The sequence below is a fragment of the Lampris incognitus genome, chromosome 12 (assembly GCF_029633865.1).
Source record: "Lampris incognitus isolate fLamInc1 chromosome 12, fLamInc1.hap2, whole genome shotgun sequence".
NCBI lineage: Eukaryota > Metazoa > Chordata > Actinopteri > Lampriformes > Lampridae > Lampris > Lampris incognitus.
This window is the reverse complement of record NC_079222.1, coordinates 10153005-10168687: the sequence shown is the minus strand read 5'-3', so window position 1 is coordinate 10168687 and position 15683 is coordinate 10153005.

Here is a 15683-nt window from a genome sequence, read left to right as displayed (position 1 = left end):
TTCAAGAGCTCTACTATCAACCCGGTCCCCAAGAAACCCTGTATCACAGGATTAAATGACTACAGGCCCATTGCCCTAATGTCTTTGGTCATGAAATCCTTCAAGAGACTGATGTTGGCCCTGAAGGAAATCACAGGCCCCCTGCTCGGCTCCCTGCAGTTTGCCTCCTGAGCAAACACGTCAGTGGATGATGCAGTCAAGTCAAGTCAATTGTATTTGTATAGCCCAATATCACAAATTACGAATTTGCCTCAAGGGGCTTTACAGCAACACAACACCCTGTCCTTAGACCCTCGCATCGGATAAGGAACAACTCCCTAAAAAAAATCCTTCAACAACATGCGATTGCACTACATCTTCCAACACCTTGCCTCCCTAGGGCCATACTCGAGGGTCCTGTTTGTGGACTCAGCTCAGTGTTCAACACTATTGTCCCAGATGTCCTCCACTCCAAACTCACCCGGCTCACTGTACCAACCCCCATCTGTCAGTGAATTAAAAACTTTCTCACAGACAGGAGGCAGCTGATGAGGCTGGGGAAAATCACATCCAGCACCCGGACAATTAGCACTGGCGCCCCCCAGGGATGCGTACGCTCTCCTCCACTCTTCTCCCTCTTCAAAAATTACCGCACTTCAGGCAACCCATCTGTTAAACTCCTGAATTTTGTGAATGATGCAACCATCACTGGCCTTATCTGGGATGGAGACGAGTCTGCATATAGACAGGAGGTTGATCAGCTGGCCCTCTGGTGTGACCATAAAAACCTGGAACTGAACACGCTGACAACAGTGGAGATGACAGTGGACTTCAGGAGGAGTCCCTCAACACTGTCACCCCTCACCATACTCAACAGCACAGTGTCTATGGTGAAAACCTACAGATTTCTGGGTTCCACAATCTCCCACGACCTAAGGTGGGCATCCAACATCGACACAATGATCAAAAAGACCCAGCAGAGGACGTACTTTCTCTGCCAGCTCTATAAATTCAATTCATCCATTACTGTCTGGTTTGGTTTGGCCACTTAACAGGACAGGGACAGACTACAATGGACAGTTAGTTCTGCAGAGAAAATCATTGCTGCCAACCTGCCCTCCATTCAGGACTTGTATACCTCCAGACTCAGGAGACCATCAGGCAACATCACTGGAGACCCATCACGCCCTGGTCACAACCTGTTCTAACATCTCCCCTCTGGCAGGTGCTACAGAGAACTGTACCCCAAAACAACCAGATACAAAAATAGTTTCTTTCCGCAGGCTGTCATTCAAATGAACGCTTAACAATGTCAAATAATCCAACCATTTTGGATATACTGTACTGTACATTGTATGTATACTGGTACGCTCTGTCATGTCGAGCTACCTCAGCCATGTATGTAAGTAACCTGCTAACATCTACTTCAGCATCTCTGATATATTCTCTGCACCATTGCACTTCATCGCCTCTTATTTCACCTGTATATTGTCAATCCATGTGTATATATCTGAAGATCGTTGTGTTGTAGTGTTGTTATTCTATGGTAAGTACACCAAGTCACGAAACCGGAGTCAAATTCCATGTAGTGTAAACCTACATGGCTAATAAACATGATTCCGATTCTGATCATTTTTTAAAATAAAAATGGCAAAAACAATACTGGACAAAGAACAACAATTCTTAATTTCTCAGGTTTTGATGCTTTTCAAATATCACTCCAAACTTTTTCAAACAATCCATGCCGCAATACACATGCAAACATGAACAGCTCTTAACACACCATGGCTGAGCAATATGGACAAAATCAAATATCACAGTATCTTTGACTGTATACCTAAATATCAGTATTGTGGGGGATGGTTATTGGTGCTTTCACACAATATTTACATTCAAGAGATTTTTTGATAAATAGTCATTAGTAATGTGAATGTGACGACCAAGTGGCAAATAACAGCTAAAACAGTCTAGTAAGTTCAGGAAACTGCATCCCTTTACTGTAATGCAGTCTTCAAAACCAGGAAAAGACAACACCTACGTCATATCACCACGTTAGTCTCATATCACGATACAGATATATCGATACATTGCCCAGACTTACTGTAACACCAAGAGGCCTTCATGTATCACCAGTTTAACAGCTCAATTCCACAACATCATCGAGTAAGTTACGCTAATCATCATGATGTGGACGCCAACCTGCAAGAGGCAGCAACGTGCCTCAGGGCATCTAGCCTGCCGGAAATGCAGAAGAAGAACCTATTAATGCTCGTGCACGTAGCATCTTTTCGCGGGAAATCTGCTTTTGTATCTGCCATGGAAACAAGCAAGGAAACACCGCGGCGAGAATCACCTGGAAGACTCCTTGCAAATCCTGGTAAGTAGCCAGCTAGCCAAAGTTAACGAAATATTGACCCTGTCTTCCTGCATACACAGCTTTATAGGGTGTAATTTTCTGCATACTGTTTCAGTCATGCTGTAGTATGTTACAGGGTTTCCCCTACCATTATAACACTTGGGACTCTAGTTTCCAGGTCACAGCCCAGTTGATGGCACTAACGTCACAAGTCTATTTATGGTGTGGCCAATACTTTTTTTACTAACTTCGGGACATGCTACGCTGGAGGTAATTGGGCACAATGGAGGCACAGTTGTAAAATGAAGGAATAAACTATCAGTAGGAGTAGTGGGTGCTGTCTTCAATTACGGCCGATAAAATCAGCTTCTCCCATTCCCTTTAAAAGCAGCGCACTCTCTGTCATGGCGAATTGCCTATTTCATAATGGATAGCGGAAGGCCAGACCGGCTAAGGCAGAAAAGCCTCTCCCAGGAGGAAACTGATGTCCTTATTCGGGAGGTTCAGAGTCGCCAAGTGTGCATATATGGCACCTCTACTGTGTGGAGTCCCTCAGGGGTCTGTCCTTGGGCCAATCCTCTTCTCTTTATACATGCTTCCTCTTGGTCATGTTTAGTCACTTTCAAGACATGTCATACCACTGTTATGCCGATGATACTCAGATCTATTTCTCTGCCAAATCCAACAACCTGAATCAACTGTCCTCCCTCCAAGATTGCTTAGCTGCCACCAAAGACTAGATGTCCCTTAATTTCCTCCATTTAAACCCCGACAAAACTGAAGTTCTCTTAATTGGTCCTGAGAACTTTGCCACTGCAGTTGATCAGTTTATTGGTCCACTTCATTCAAACATCAAACTTACTGCTAAAAATGTTGATATCATCTTTGACCACAATATGTCTTTTGATCACTATGTTACTAAACTTGTCTAATCCTGTTTTGTTCAGCTAAGAAATGTGGCAAAAATTAGAAATATTTTGTCTTTTAAGGATATCAAAACATTAATTCGCACTTTCATTTTCTTCCGTCTCGATTAATGTAACTCCCTCTACTCTGGCCTCATCCAAGCTACTTTAAATCGTCTATAGTTGGTTCAGAATACAGCTGCTAGACTGCTAGACTACTAACTAGAACTAGTCATTGGTCCCATATTACCCCTATTCTTGCATCCCTCCACTGGCTTCTTGTAAAATTCAGAATAATCTTTTAAGATCTTGTGGATTACATTTGAAGCACTGCGTGATCTTGCCCACAGTTACATTTCTGATCTTCTCATTCCTCATTCCACTTCCCGACCACTCCAATCCTCAAACCTCTGTCTTTTGTCCATCCCTCAGTCCAACTGCAAAACAAAAGGTGACAGCGCCTTTGCAGTTTTAGCCTCAAGTCTCTGCAATAATCTTAACCAATCCATTAGAGTTACTGAATCTTTGGACTGTTTTAAGTGGCTTCTAAAAACCCATCTTTTCAGGCCTGCCTGCCTTGTTTTGGTTCATTTTTAGCTTGGTCTGTTACTGCCCTTGCCATGTTTTATAATCATTCAATTTATTCATATTTTGTGTATTGAGTGTAAAGCACTTTGTAACTGTATGTTTTTAAAAGTGCTAGATAAATAAAACTTTGCTTGCTTGGTTGTTCTAATAAACCACCAAGGTCAGATGATCTTGTAGCGACCGGGGAAGGCGGTCACTCCAACTGTCAGTGGCTCCGTGCTGCAGGAGTGCATGGGCTCATGGGACTGTTAATGTCTGAATTGATTGTGTCATATTTTTGCATGTTCGGGTGTTCTGTTCATGTTGGGATGTGTTGTTGTTTGCGGTTTCACTCGGACTGGGTACAGGACTGACCTTAGGACTGTGACTTAGACTGGTGTCGCCAGTTGTGACCTCAGGGGGGGAAGTCATTGTGTGTAGCTAGTTTTGGTTTGCTCTGGCCAGTGTGAAATAGCGCACTCCCGGGGTCGTCCGGTGTATGGGACACAGGTGCTACCATTAAAACGAGTTCTCTGACTCTCGACTTTTTCTTCCATGCTGGCTCGCCACATTGGTGTAAGAAGTGGGATTCAGCTGAAGAATGAAGAGGGAGATCCAGTGCCTGGAGCGAGCCATTGAGCAGACCCATTGGCGCTTGGAAAGTGTGGCGTGGCGAAAGATGAAGCCCACCAGAAATTGAAGTTTTCCAGCCCACCCAGATGTCTCCAGTGCAACGCGGCTCCACTGCCCCCTAGAGGCCAGGAGGATCAGCACCAGGGAGTGCATGCTGCCCACCACTACCGATCAGCCCCTAGAGGCCAGGAGGGCCAATACAGAGGAACGCCTGTTGCTCGCCTCCACCGACCACCCTCTAGCATCCGGGAGGGATGTTGCGCATAGAACTCCAGCCAAGCTGCTCAAGTACAACGGGATGACACAGCTACAGCCATACTTCTTACACGTCAAACTAGCGGCATGGCATAACGGATAGAGCAACAAGGAAGCTGCCATCCACCTGGCTGTGATATTGGAGGGAGAGACTTTGCAGGTGCTCCTCAATCTAGCTCGAGCTGAGCAACGGGACCTCCAAGCCCTGACCATGGTTCTGGAAAGGCGATTCGGGCAATGACATTTCACTGACCAGAGCAAGGAGTAGCTAGCTAGCCGCCGCTGCCAAGAGGGAGAGAGCCTGGGTACCTCCGCCGCAGATGTGCAACAACACATCCCAACATGAACAAAACACCCGAACATGCAAAAACATAACACAATCAATTCAAACATTAACAGTCCCATGAGCCCCTGCGCTCCCCCAGCACAGAGCAGCTAACAGCCGAAGCAACCGCCTCCCCTGGTTGCTACAATACATAATCAGCTTGGGAGGAGGTGGTTGTAGCATGTTCAAGTTCACCAGGGGGTATAAATGTTAGATGTACAAAGTTGGGGGAAATGTTTTGCAGTTCCGGGGGGTGGTGCACTGCTGCTGGGTCAAGAGTTAGTGGGTCGGGTTTTTGGAGAGTGAGATGACCTGGTAGTCAGGCTTAATGGCGGTGTGTATGTCGTGGCTGTGGCCTACAAAAGCCATGAACAAAGCGACTCAGTTATAAGCTCGAAGTGTGTTTTTTTTTTCAATAGCGGTGAATGCTACAATTTAATCAATAATTGTGTCTCCGGTCTTATGAGAACTGTTGCCCAGTGCAGCTAGTGGTTCAGTGATGTGAAGCGAAGAGCAAAACAGAAGTTAATAATTAACAGATGTCGTTGTCAATTGACAATAAACGTTGTGTCCAGATGAACCGATTCAACTTTCTGTGATTTACAATTGGCAGCAAATCTCCAGGAAACATCGGCTACAGGGAGTGGACCCTTCACGAGTCAGCCCCTTAAACCGGCATTAGACGTAGCCACTTCCTCGGTCCCCATGATAAACATGGAGTGTTTTGGAAGACCCCAGGTGGGCTTACCAGGTATGACTGAAACTATTACTACGACTACTACTTTTGGCTGCTCCCGTTAGGTGTCACCACAGCGGATCATCAGTTTCCATTTCTTCCTGTCTTCTGCATCTTCCTCTGTCACATGTGCCACCTGCCTGTTCTCTCTCATCACATCCATAAACCTCCTCTTTGGCCTAACTCTTTTCCTCTTCCCCGGCAGCTCCATATTCAGCATTGTTCTCCCAATACAGCCAGCATCTCTCCTCCACACATGTCCAAGCCATCTCAATCTTGCCTCTCTTGCGTTGTCTCCAAACCGTCCAACCTGAGCTGTCCTTCTAATACACTCCCAATGAGAACCTAGCATCTTCAACTCTGCCACCTCCAACTCCGCCTCCTGTCTTTTCACCAGTGCCACTGTCTACAAACCATATAACATAGCTGGTCTCACAAGCATCTTGTAAACCTTCCCTTTAACACTTGCTGGTACCCTTCTGTCGCAAATCACTCCTGACACTCTTCTCAACCCAATCCACCCCGCCTGCAGTCTCTTCTTCACCTCTCTTCTGCACTCCCCATTACTATTACAAATATTCAAAATGTCAAGTTTGATCTTTTTCAAAACAGCCATAAAAATTAAACCTACAGTGTACCAGGAGTACATCACATTGATCCAATCCATTGCCATTCTTCAATAGTTTAACCACTCACTGTGCAAACCAATATTCTTACTGAAATAAAAATACTATGCATTTTCTCACAATGATGCCCTATTTGTTTCGGTAAGAGTCCATCATATATAGCCTAGGTAGGCCTAGTTGTGCCAATGAATTAAAGTGCAATCCCTTTTATTATCAATCAAAATTACCATTCTTCTTGGAAACTATTATTGCATATTTATGATAAAAACAAAGGGCAAATGTAAAAAATGCAAATAATGATTTTTATAATGTGGTCAAAGACAAACAATGATGCAATTACTGCAGCAAACAAGTAGGGACAAAAAAACATAGAAAGTAATTTTACTTTTTTCAATTCCTCAGATTGAGCAGGAGGATGTCTTGCCTCAGGATCTCACTGAAGAACCAGCGGTCACAGTAGCTCCTCCCACAACAGAAAGAGAAAGGGGGGCTGAGCCATGAAGAAGAAGTAGGGGACGTCACCGATGGGCAAATGTTGATCGGGCTTTTTTAGATCTCCAGCAAAGTAGGTTTGAGATGCTGGCGAGGGAACTGGGCTACACGAGCAGAACAGTTAACATCCGCCTTGCTAAGATGGAAAGACGTCTCTATTCAGTCTTGCCAACACAAGCACAGCCCCAGGCCAATTGGGTGCCTGAGACAACCATCCCAGCCAATGCCTCAAAGATACTCGAGGAGGATTAGAGCAAGATGAGGCAGAAGAGGAGGTGCTGCTTAATTGAATTTAATCACAGAAACGTTTAATCACTCATCTAAGTGGCAGGTATCCCCCACCAGAGCGGGTGGGGGATACCTGCAGTCTGTTGAGACTGAAGAAGTCACTTAGATGAGTGATGAAACGTTTCTTTCAATAAACGTGTCCAGATGGTCTGAGTCAACTTTCTGTGATTTCTTTACCTCGATCATTGAGCCCACATGAAGACAATTTGAGTCCATTATTTAATATTTAGGTTCACTTAACTAATATTTGTTTGCAATGGCATTAGTTGCACATTAATAGGTGGGGGCATAGGATTCCCTTTTCATTTGTGAGATTGTTTTTTTTTCCAGATTAATAAAAGAAATATCGTGTTTCCAATCGTGTTTAATGATTTACATGATGTTGTGACTATGTACACTCACCATGAAACCAGCTGTGCAGCGAGTAGATCTCTCTTCTCTCCTGTGGGCTCTGCGCCACTGTGTGCTGTTCCGCCTCATAGGGAACAGGAAGTTCTCCTGCTGTATGTCTTACGTTTTGTAATCTTTCCTCTGTGAGGTCAACGTGACATCTATGGTGCAAGTCCATGTTGTGTAGAACATGACATGCCGTAAGGAATGCACCAACTCTCTGAGGGCTGTATTGTAATGTACCACCCGACCGGTCCAAACATCTGAAACACATTTTCAACATTCCAAACATTCGTTCCATTACAGACCTTGCCTTGCTAAAAACACGGTAAATACACATTGCCCATGTGTAGTGGGCATAATGTATGGCGTAATTAGCCACGGTTTTAATGGATAATCATTGTTGCCTAGAAGCCACCCATCCAGGGGTGTGTTCCCTTGGAAGACTAGGAATGAGAGTTGACCAAGATGAATGCATCGTGGCATGATCCAGGGTGGTTTTCATAGACATATGTCAACAGGTTGTTAGCATAAGAACTTGCCTGGATATTGATGGAGTGGACCCCTTTTCAGTTTATGTAGGGCAGAGCCTGGGTAGGTGGTAGGTGTAACTGCACGTGTGCGCAGTCTTATTACTCCCAACACCCTAGACAATCCAGTTCTGTCTATAAATTCCTGCTAAGTTCTCAGCTGGCTTTTGGATGTTGTAGGAAAAATTATGTCTTCACTGGCATGTTGGCATAGACTGGATACCATGGCATGTGTAGCCAGACTGGCGGCGGTCTGGCTCACATCAGCCAACAAGAATAGAATAGAATCCTCTTTATTCGTCATTTTGTACATACATACAAATTAAATTTACTCTCTGCATTTAACCCATTCTAGCTGTGTAGCTAGGAGCAGTGGGCAGCCGCCAGGCAGCACCCGGGGACCAACTCCAGTTATTTTTTCCAACTACTTTGTTCAGGGGCACAGTCAGGAGTGTAAACCCTGTCTTTTTTGATGGTGGGAGGAAACCGGAGTGCCCGGAGAAAATCCCACACAGACAAGGGGAGAACATGCAAACTCCACACAGAAAGGACCTGGGACGGCCTGGGGTTCGAACCCAGGACCTTCTTGCTATGAGGCAACAGCGCTAACCACTGGGCCACCATGCCCAGTGCTGACTGCATACTGGAATGAGCCAGTGGTAAAAAAGTCGACGGCAGCAGTGTGACACTAACATGTATGGGGAGAGCACAGGAACCTGTTGTGTTGCCCTCCAGGTCTGCAGCAATTAGGCGGCAGGCCTCAGCAACTACTGCCCAGGAGAGGTGCAGCTTCAGCCTGCATTCTTCTGCTGACAGATCAAGGAAAGTGGTTCTTTGTCGATATTCTATGTGCGTGTCTACACCGTCTATGGCCAATTATGTATCCCATAGTTCCTATAAAGATCGTGAAAGACAACAGACATTAACACCAATCCCAATGTGATATGAGACAACATGCACACATGATTATTTGAAAAGCTACCGTCTAACGTGTCACCAGCATCTTTCTCTCTTTCCTGCGCATTCTATGAACACAGGAGGAGACGTTAAATAGTTGTGATCATGGCTCAATTAGCCTAGGCAATCAGTTCGTTCTTTGAGGTTGAATGAGGTTAATTGAAATATTGAAATCCACATCACCATGTAGTTTTCCAATAACGCACATTGACTATTTTATGTTGGAAAGCAATGATGCACATGCAGATATTTTGTTTTGTAATTAATAAGGTTCAGGACAGCAGTGATTAGCTGTGATGGCCTTGCGGCCTGTCCAGGGTGTCTCCCCAGTTTTGGATAACTGGATGGATGGATGGACAGTAGTCATTAGTTATCATTCACAAAAGTGGCGTGTGTGATTCTGGAAAAGTCTATACTTAGTGCACCTTCACCTAAAGACTGGAAACTACCACACATCGCCTGCATCTGTGCTTAGACATGGTCTGGCCAGGAGGAGACGCAGGTGTAATATTTGGTTTTATTTGACACCAAACTAGCATTGTGCCACCTGAGTTTTACTGGCATACCCCCTACTGCGCCAGGCAAGTTATTATTAGATTTTTTTTTAAATCTTTCAGTATGGCTAGCTTGACTAGAGTTTAGTATCTTGCATGGCAAATGTCATTGCACTTTCCTGAATAGGTTGAGGTCTGCAGCCCTGGTTGTGATTTCAGTAAAATCAGTTTGCTGTTTTAATATTGTAGCATTCACCGCTATTAAAGAACAAACACTGACAGGACTTACAACCGAGTGTTGCTTTTATTTGCGGCTGTTGTCGGCCACAGCCATGGCGTATAGACTGCCATTATCATAAAACAAACTCCCAGGTCCTCTCTCTTAGTCCATAGTCCTGTCCCACCAACCTTTGACCTGACAAAAGCACACCATCTCCCCGGAACTGCAAAACATCTCCCAACCAACTGTGCACAACCAACACTCACCCCCCCCCCATAGTGAACATGAACATGCTACACTACCCCCCTTATTAAAGTCCTGAACCCTGAGGACAAAGTCTCTAAAGCTCAGTGGAGTTCTCTGCCGCCTCCTCGGTATCCCCTAGGCATTCTGTCCCTTGGTCGGTCCTCCCCTCGCTCTGGTTGGGGTTGCCCCGCCCCTCAGTGAGGTGAACTGGGCACTGGGGCAGCTAACTGGGTCCTACTTATTGCGTTAACAGGGCTGGCTGCTACAACATCCCCTTCCCCCGATTTCATGTTAGGCAACACAGGTGTTCCCTCCAGTCGCCTGAGTTGTTGCAGAGCCCCTGCATGGCGCCAGTCGATCACGGTGTAGCGCCACCTTGCGGCCCCACAGAGGCAGCTGTGGACGATAGACAACCTCTCCTAGCTGCTCAAAGACGAAGTAAGGCAAGTGACTTTCCAGTTTAGGGCACCTGCCCTTCTTCCAAGTTGGGGTGTAGACCCAAACTAGCTCCCCGGCTGCAAAGTGTTGCGCCCTGGCAGGAGGGTCATAATTCCTTTCCTGCCGCACCTGTAACGGTGGTGCCAACAGACAGGGGACTCAAATGCACAACGCACACAAGGCAGGTAGAATAAACGATTTTACTGAAGATGGGTTCGGTACACAGTAAATCAGTCCAATAGACAGGCAGAGGTGTCCCATAAACGTTAGGCAAAAGCAGAGTCCAAAACAGAATAGCTTAGGCGAAACCAGTCCAGTAAAAAGGCAGAGGTATCCAGAACGTCAGGCAAAGGCAGAGTCAAAATACAGAAGTTGGATGGAATATTACTCAGGGACACACGAAAGGTAAAGAGCTGGAACGCTCTGACACGGAGGTACAAAGACGAACTGGCAAAGTAACCGGGAAATTGAGGAGGTTTATATATACAGGGTAGAGTGATGACAAAATCAGGGGCAAGTGAGTAATTAGACACAGGTGAGGGTAATCAAGGAGGCGGGAAACACTTGAGGACAAGTACTTAAGAGGCCGTGACGTTACAGTACCCCCCACCCCTACCACACGGCTGGCACCTGACGGCCCAGGCTCATCAGGATGACGTCGGTGGAAGTTCTGGATGAGGTCAGGAGCCACGATGTTACTGGCCAATACCCAAGACTGCTCTCACCATAACCCTCCCAGTCAACGGCCGTGGCGCCGGACAGCCACGGTGTAACAAGGTGATGGGTGGGTGTTGGGATGGATAACTGTTCAGCTAGGGTGCGGTTAAACCGCTCCACTAACCTGTCACTCTGGGGGTGGAGGGGTGTAATAATAAATAATAATGATAAATTAAACTTATATAACGCTTTTCTAACACTCAAAGTCGCTTTACAATAAACGGGGCGAAACAAGACGACAGATAAACATAACACAGACATAGAGGGGTGGATGGGGAAGGGGGGCTACGAGAGGGAGAAGCGGCAGCCACACACGATGCCAGCAGCACTCTCCCACCTGGACAGATACAAAAGGGCAAGAAAAACAAACATCATAAATCACATAAATCACAGATGAAGTCTGAAGAGGTGAGTCCTGACCAATGACCCGGATGTGGGCAGATCGCAGCAGTGTCCGATGAGCTTGGGGAGGGAGTTGGGGAGGGAGATGAGGGAGGGGGCAGGTCGAGCGCTCGATCCCCAGCCTGCCCCAGACCAGGGCACGAGAAGGCAATGGAGAAAAGGTGTGTCTTGAGACGGGATTGGAAGAGTGGAAGGGAGTGTAGTGTGAGTCTTAGTAACACATTGATTGTGGGTCCCCATCATATGCATGCCCGTCGTCTTCCTCCATCTTGATATGCACTAAAGCCTCCATCTCACAGCAGCAAAGATAGCCAATGCTAACACGGCAAGTGTCCAGTCAACAGCTAGCATTAGCTCTCCGGCTCATCGAATGTCCATACGGTCCAATATTAAGTTTACTTCTGACACCAGTTGTAGCATTCAATGCTATAGAAGAACACACACTGACAGGACTTATAACCAAGCGTTGCTTTTATTTGCAGCTGTTGTCGGCAGCAGCAACACCATACACACCGTCATTATCATAAAATGAACTCCCAGGTCCCCTCTCTCCGTACATAGTCCTGTCCCACTAACGTCTGACCCGGCAACAGTGCACCAACCCCCCAGAACTGCAAAACATCTCCTTACCAACTGTGCACAACCAAGACTCACACCCCCATGGTGAACGTAAAAGTGCTACAATATGTATGATGTGAGATTAAGGACTAGTTTTAAGTTAAATATGGGTTCGGCCTACCTATTTCAAGATTAATTAACTTCAAATAACACTTCAAGTAGCAGCATAATTACACTCCACTAGCATTAAGTCATTTCCATTTAAATTAGTGACTTATATTCTTGTTCCTTGGCCTTCATTTTTTCAGTTTGCTAAAAATAAGAATGCAAAAATATTTGAATTAAGTATAATTTGCGAATGTTCAGCGTATTTCACTTATTACTGTACTGTAGCAAGCCTAATCTCAAGTAATTTGATCTAAAACGCAGCATTTTCTACTTATTTCAACCCTTTGAACAATTATCAGAGCCTACTTATTTCTAGACTGGAACCAACTTATTTCAAGATTTCTTGCCAAGTAAAATTATCCTGCTGCATGGACAGATAATGTCACTAATTTTAAGTCATTTTCTCCTCATAGTCAGTGTTTATTTCTTGTATTTTAGCTAATCTTTTTTTTTGTTGCAGTGAGACAGTGATGCCATGCAGGCTGCTGTTTGTTGCTGTGATGACATCACCTCTCATTGGACTGCTATCATCACTTATGGATGGGGGGCATGGACTTTGTGTGTGTGTGTGTGTGTGTGTGTGTTGCCAGTTTTCTGTGTGTCTTCATCTCTGCAGGAGAATGTCTCTCCCTCCTGCATGGCTGTAATTAACACCCACTCCCTCTAGCTGACATGCCACGGGTGCCTGATTGAGCCATACCACCGAGAGGGAAGGAGACGGTTTCACAGAACGAGGCTAGATGCCTCATACCACACCATGACCTATTAACTTATCAGACTCAACCAGGCTCTCGATCGCACTGTTTCCCTCGGGAATAAATGTACCCTGCAGCAATCATTTGTATATAAAAACTCTGGCTAATATAGCTCTTTGGAAATGCACTCTTGTAGCAAGGCATGCTTTGGGTACATCTCACACTGAGGACAGTAAATAAAATCCTCTGCGCAGACGACGAGGAGGACTAGAAGTGTCAGGGTGGAGAGATCGTGTCTGATGTCACCTGATGTGAAATAAAAATGTGAAGGTGGAAAAAAATGTTCTTTTCGTGGCACCTTGTTCTGAAAGCTTTCTGTGAAGCAGTGCTTGGTTACGTAAAAATGTTTTTTTTTAAAAATGGAGGTTTGTGATATGAGAAATTCCCTCTACAGTTTGCACAGCTGTCTTATGAGAGTAACAGTCCTCTCAGGGGCGCACTTCATTGAGGGAAAAGATCAAAGCGATGAAGGCGATATAAATGAATCATGAATCAAACACCAAACAGAGGTGCAACTCAATCACCGACTTGCTATATATCACATTCCACTTGAATTAAGGAATACATTCAATCCGAAGGGTTGTGTTTCAAAGGCAAATTGTTTTTCCTGCGTCCCCCCCTGTGAGATAAGGGTTAGGGTAGTAAAAAATTGCATAAATGTAGCCTGAGATTTCTTGTCGCCATAGCTACCTCCCACGAATCCCTGCTGAAGGCTCAGAGAGGACCGGCAGCACCTAGGATAGTCCTCTGATTGACAAGAGCGCGCACTGCGCTACGCACCGTGTAATAAAGCGTTTCCCATCGATGTATTTCCGCGCGACGAGGGCTTTTCAACGCAGCTCTTTGCGAGGAAGGGAAACCACTTCATCCTACATTCTCCAAGTCCTAATAGGCTTTTTTTTTTTTTTTTCCCAAGGACAATAGCGAGAAATGTGCCAGGCGTGGGAGGGAAAATGTTGCTTTTCTGTTGTGCAGTTCAATCGCTGTAATTAGAAGCACACAAAAAAAAAGGCAAGAGGGATAAAAAAGGGGTGTAGACAAGTGAGATAAAGAGGGTGACAACAACCCTGGTGGAATAGTCGCACGAGCACTTTAACTGTAATCAGACAGCACTGTTTTGCATCCTGCATAATTACTATTACTACAGCAAAGGATCCTGCATAATTGCAGTGGCGGATAATTGCACTGCCCATTGACTTGCATTTACGATATCACGCTAATGAGGCAGATCATCGACGCAGTTAAGTCAATTGTAAGAACTCCTGATGACATTTTGACATGGGGAAACCCTCGCTTCCTGCATTAGTTGAAAAGCAAACACAGCTTAGTGAGAGGTATGATGAAAACATTACTTGATATACTGCATCCAGGAACCTTAAAGGTAGGCTGACACGTCGTTGGTTCATTCAACCGCTCTGTAACAGGGGTGCTGCTGAATACAGCTGTCCTCTTGAAAGGGGTGTCGGTGGCCTGTGCAGGAATCATTCCCTTGGGGACACAAACACACAAAACGACAGAGAGTAAGAACAATACTAGGTTTTGTTTTTCTTTTTCTTTTTGTTTTATTTTACATTTAGCTCCTTTCCGCTACTCAGTGAAAGGAAAAACAGATATCATTAAAAAAAAAAAAAGGACCATCACAGTGATGAATCAGTTTCACTGATTGCTGTTATATCGACCTTACAGTCTGCTTATCACACTTGTGGTAAAGCTCAAATAGGACATTGTACAAGATGCATGACAAAGACGTTGTGTAGGAAGGAGACGATGAATACAACTGTAAGAAAACTGTATAAAGCATGCCTGCATGTTCTGGCAGCTACTGTCCTTGCCAGGAAAAATGCAATGCTTCTGAGAGCTTGGGCTTTTGTTGCATTCTCCTTTGATGTTTTATCATCCCGGCTCTGGTTACCAGCTGCGGTTTGCTTGTTTGAGGCTCTGCCTACTTTTTAAATGTCGACCATTTTCAACGACCCTGTGAGACCTCTGGATTATTTTCATTGATTTTATGGCTTGCACATTTTATGGATTTTTACCCGACCATCGATTACATCGATTGAGAAATGCAAATCTGTGTTAGTCAAGTCAACAGATTGCACAACAAAGGTGGCAATCTACTGTTGTCCTACTACAACAAAGCCAGCAAGATGCCCAGGGGCATAGCCAGGAGAAACGGTGTAGGTAATGGCAACAATGTGAGTAAAGACGATGACGGATCAGTTAAAGGAACAGTTAAAATCTGCTATGAAAACCGATTGATGAACTACGTCAAGAAATTGATCAGCTAAAACAATCGCTCCAAGACCAACAGGGCAAACAAAGCCTTCTTGAGGACACAATGAAGGAAACTAAAGCCCTAAAGGAGCTGAGCAACGAGAGGGATAATAAAATTGTCCTCCTACAACCCCATGGATGACTTGGAACTATATATGAGGATGAACGACATTATTGTCTGTGGCTTGGAGGTTAAAGGGCAGTAGGCCATGGTGCTGAGACCGGACCGATACGGCGGAGAACCCAACGAACAGGAAGTGATCTCCGTGGAGAACCAGGTGACCTCTTTCCTGCAAGACTATTTGTGATAGACAATAACAGCATTGAAGCATGTCACCCTCTCCTTAGGAAAAACAGTAAGGATAATAATCA